At 36.6% G+C, this 4635-nt stretch overlaps 2 pseudogenes; one reads left to right on the plus strand and one right to left on the minus strand.

The window, feature by feature from the left end:
• Nucleotides 1-3205: 3205 nt before the first annotated feature.
• Nucleotides 3206-3324, minus strand: LOC148519324 (5S ribosomal RNA; annotated as a pseudogene).
• Nucleotides 3325-4222: 898 nt separating this feature from the next.
• Nucleotides 4223-4341, plus strand: LOC148519325 (5S ribosomal RNA; annotated as a pseudogene).
• The last annotated feature ends 294 nt before the right edge of the window (nucleotides 4342-4635 follow it).

The following is a 4635-nucleotide window of genomic DNA, read 5'->3' on the forward strand; positions in this document are numbered from 1 at the left end:
AAAAAGTAACCATTGACTTACAATACAATACAATACAGGACATGGATAAACATTGCTATATTAGCGACCTTAACGCCCGCATAAGCAGCCAAGTGTTAGTTGCCCTAGTGGGGAGTAAGAGATAAATTAAATTACAGTAGGGAGAAGCACAAGAGGGTAGAGGGCCCTGCTCGAAAGAGCTTACATTCTTTAAGGGAGGGGAAGACAAACAGGAGTGACACAGAATGGGGAGGGCGGGGAGAAAGGAAGATGTAGCAGCAAGTTAGGATGAGAGCTGGAAGGCTTTAATGAAGTAGTGGGTCTTAAGAGCTCGTTTGAAAGATCAAATGCCCTCAATGCTCCCCTCTAATAGCCACAGCATATCAAAAGTGTCTTCAAAACATCTATTGGACAATCCTCAAGTGAGTTTGGAAAAACAGGATCGCCCTGGATTTTACCTTCTTTCCCCTTTCCTGTATCTTCTCATTCACTACAGCAGGCTCTAGCTGGAAACCATCAGGGTACAGGGGAAATCCCCACTGCCTGAGGGCCCACCCCCTCCTCTAAGGGTCAGGTTTCAGATTGTGCATTTGAAATTACACATTGTTATTCTATTAGAGGGTCAGTTAAGTGGTGCAGCAAGACCATTGATGAACATGGAAGCTTCATTTGCTTCTATAGAAACTACAGAAGACTCATCCTCCTGCCAGTCAAACTGGATGGTTCCCTCCTCGTTAGCTGTGTGCTTTATCATAATGAACACAGTTCCTGTCAGCATTTGAAATGGCATTATAGCTTTGCATTCATTCCCTAACGTACAATTAAATCATCCTAGTGGTAAGCTGACTTGTTATTTGCAATGGCATGTATTATTATTATCCTTTATTTATATGGCGCCACTAGTGTTCTGCAGCACCTTACAAAGCATATAAACAAATAAGTGGACAAAAAAACAGTGACTTACAGGGCAAGGACATGGTTTAACTTTATACTGTACACATTACTGCATTAGTGATCATAATACTCAAAAAAGCACCAAGTGTTAGGTGCCCTTGTGGGGAATAAGGAGTAGATGAAGAAGGAAGAGGGCTCTGCTCCTGAGAGCTTACATTCACCTTTATTAGATCTAAAGCAGTTCTTATTGAGTTTTAAATTCTGGCTGGTCAGTACTGGGGCCCCCTTCCTATGTACAGTGAAATTAATGTGGTATATATAGTCAGAACCACAATTATGTGCTTTATTATCATACATATGTTAAATTATACTGTATTGCCAGGATTATGGTGTATTCACTACAGTGCATTGATGTTATCATTCTACTACATGAATGCACCATCAGTATATTTACTATATATATATATATGCAGCAGAAGATCACAGCGCCAGTTGGGTGCAAATCCCTCAATGTGATATTTTATCAGTTGTGTGTCTATTGTCTCACACTAAAATTTGTAATAATGTGACACTATTTTAATGCACCCCCAAAAATGTATGAGTGTCAGCTCAACCAGCAAAATAATGTAACAGTGGTGATCTATTACATATACAAACAAATAGAAAATACAAGGAGCTGGTATAGAGCGCCTACTGTGCTTATATAGCTTATTATAAAGTGCTAACAATATAAAGTGATATCGTGCAATAAAAGTGCTAATGCAAGGATAGTAATATCAAATTATCATTATCCTCAAATATTTATGCAATTTGTTATATATAGAGTATAACTTATAAAATAACAACGGTCTGTATGACTAAAGTGCTATTGCAGAGATCCTTCAAGGATCATAAACTGAATTAACAATCATAACATTCCATAAACGTGTGCAAAAAATGCATAAATAATTTGAATCAATAAAAGTGCAAAAAATTCATTTAAAATAACATAAATTAATTTTAATCAGACACAACAATAGATATCCTCCTACATGAAGGATAAATGACATAAAAACACATAAAACCATGGACAAAAATGTGTATATATAAAAAAGGACTATAAATTTATCAGAATAAATAGGAATAAAAATCGTAGCTTATCTGATAAAAATGGCAAGTTCATGAATGGAAAGATAATAGCTGCCTCCAACGCGTTTCGTCCGTATCCTGGACTTCTTCAAGGGATATTTTAGCTCCTGTGGGGTATCCAGTATTTATACCCCCTCTAATGACAAACAAGAATTGACAGAGCTCCTTAGTGACATCACTTCCGGTTTTCTAAACAGTTCCTCTCTATTAAAGTGGAGTAACCACTTAGAATCACATTAGGCCATTTCCTTTATTAAAACATTGTTAAATTGGAAGTCTGTTTCCTAAATATAAATTATTTGCTAGTATATTACTCCTTCCTTGCTGTGTATCGCGTCGCGTCACTTCCGCTCCTTGTTATTCGTGCATCGCGGTCCTTCCGCCCTTACTTGAGCGGTTCACTACATCACTTCCCTCTCCGTTGTCAACGTCCCCATTGCGCGCTATGCCTCCTCCTTCCTTGTGCAGGATAGGACCGTTTGTCCACTCGTTCGCCAGTCACGTGTGTCACGTCCAGCGTCAAAGCATCTCCAGTTTCTGGCGGCCTCCATCTTTGTACTCCAAATGTCTCCTTTGCCCGCGGCCATCTTGCTACTCTCATAAGTTCCATTTTCGTTGCCATATTTATGCTCCCATCTGCATCATGTTATTTATAATCCTGGGGATAGTAGTTTAGTTATTATTTCCTATATGGAATAATGGATGACAATATTAGTTTAAATATATATAACCAGCCATATGCTTGGACTCTAAAAAATGATGAGAAATTATGACAGTTTCTAATTATTCTGCACACCTATTCAGAATCATAACTAGAATTCAAACAACTCCATAAATAAATAAATATCACATATATTGATGTATAATATAGACTATATGTGGACACTAGTAAAAAATCCTAAAATCATACTATTGGAGACTAATACAGTACATCCTTAAAAAATAATAAGTAATGATGATATTAAAAATTCTTCTTAAAAAATGGATGGAAATCTTCTTTAGGGATTTTATAGTTCATATGCATATATATATATATATAGTCTTTTCACTCTGTAGGGTCAGTTGGTTCTTATGTGAGTCTTGAGACATGTAATCGATATTGTTGCATTCTGGAAATTCTTACTCCCATCTTCGGATTTATAAATCAGAGAATTCTTCTTAGGTCGTATGTTTTGGGGGATTCATACTTATATGTCACATAAAGATACTACCGTACCTGGTCTTCCATAGGGGTCTCCCATCCAAGTACTAACCAGGCCCAATGGTGCTTAGCTTCCAAGATCAGACGAGATTGGGCGCTCTAACCCAGGTATGACGGTAGGTTATATTAGGACATAACATGAAATCCCTTTTATCTTTTTCATCTTCATTAAAGAAATGGTACTATCTCATAATTATCTTTAAATCCTCTAGGAGTCATAGTGTCCAATTCGAAAATCCAGAACATCTCACGTTTGGATAATTTATTTGCAAGATCTCCTCCTCTCTCTCCCAATTCCACATGTTCTATAGCTTTGAACGTTAGGTCATCTGGATCTGATCTATGGTGTGAAATAAAGTGTCTCAACACCATATGAGTCTCCACCTTGTTCTTGATATTCCTTATATGTTCTTGTATACGAAGTTTTAAAGGTCGTTTGGTCTTTCCTACATATTTTATTCCACATGAACATTCCAAGAGGTAGATGACTGAAGTTGAATTGCAATTAAGATGTTGTTTAATTTTGTATTCCTTGGTATTTGCAGAATTACTGAAGTTTTTTCTCTGCCGATGTAAAAATTTTGCATATATTGCACTTACCACATTTGTAACTCCCTGGACAGTTATGGATAATGTTGGATTTTGAAATATTAATATCACTTAGCATACTAGGTGCTAGAGGAATAAAATATGTAGGAAAGACCAAACGACCTTTAAAACTTCGCATACAAGAACATATAAGGAATATCAAGAACAAGGTGGAGACTCATATGGTGTCAAGACACTTTATTTCACACCATAGATCGGATCCAGATGACCTAACGTTCAAAGCTATAGAACATGTGGAATTGGGAGAGAGAGGAGGAGATCTTGCAAATAAATTATCCAAACGTGAGATGTTCTGGATTTTCGAATTGGACACTATGACTCCTAAAGGATTTAACGATAATTATGAGATAGCACCATTTCTTTAAGGAAGATGAAAAAGATAAAAGGGATTTCATGTTATGTCCTAATATAACCTACCGTCATACCTGGGTTAGAGCGCCCAATCTCGTCTGATCTTGGAAGCTAAGCACCATTGGGCCTGGTTAGTACTTGGATGGGAGACCTCTATGGAAGACCAGGTACGGTAGTATCTTTATGTGACATATAAGTATGAATCCCCCAAGACATACGACCTAAGAAGAATTCTCTGATTTATAAATCCGAAGATGGGAGTAAGAATTTCCAGAATGCAACAATATCTATTACATGTCTCAAGACTCACATAAGAACCAACTGACCCTACAGAGTGAAAAGACTATATATATATATATATATATATGCATATGAACTATAAAATCCCTAAAGAAGATTTCCATCCATTTTTTAAGAAGAATTTTTAATATCATTACTTATTATTTTTTAAGGATGTACTGTATTAGTCTCCA

Source organism: Taudactylus pleione, unplaced genomic scaffold, assembly GCF_031769625.1.
Source record: "Taudactylus pleione unplaced genomic scaffold, aTauple2 ptg000191l, whole genome shotgun sequence".
In the NCBI taxonomy this organism is placed as follows: domain Eukaryota; kingdom Metazoa; phylum Chordata; class Amphibia; order Anura; family Myobatrachidae; genus Taudactylus; species Taudactylus pleione.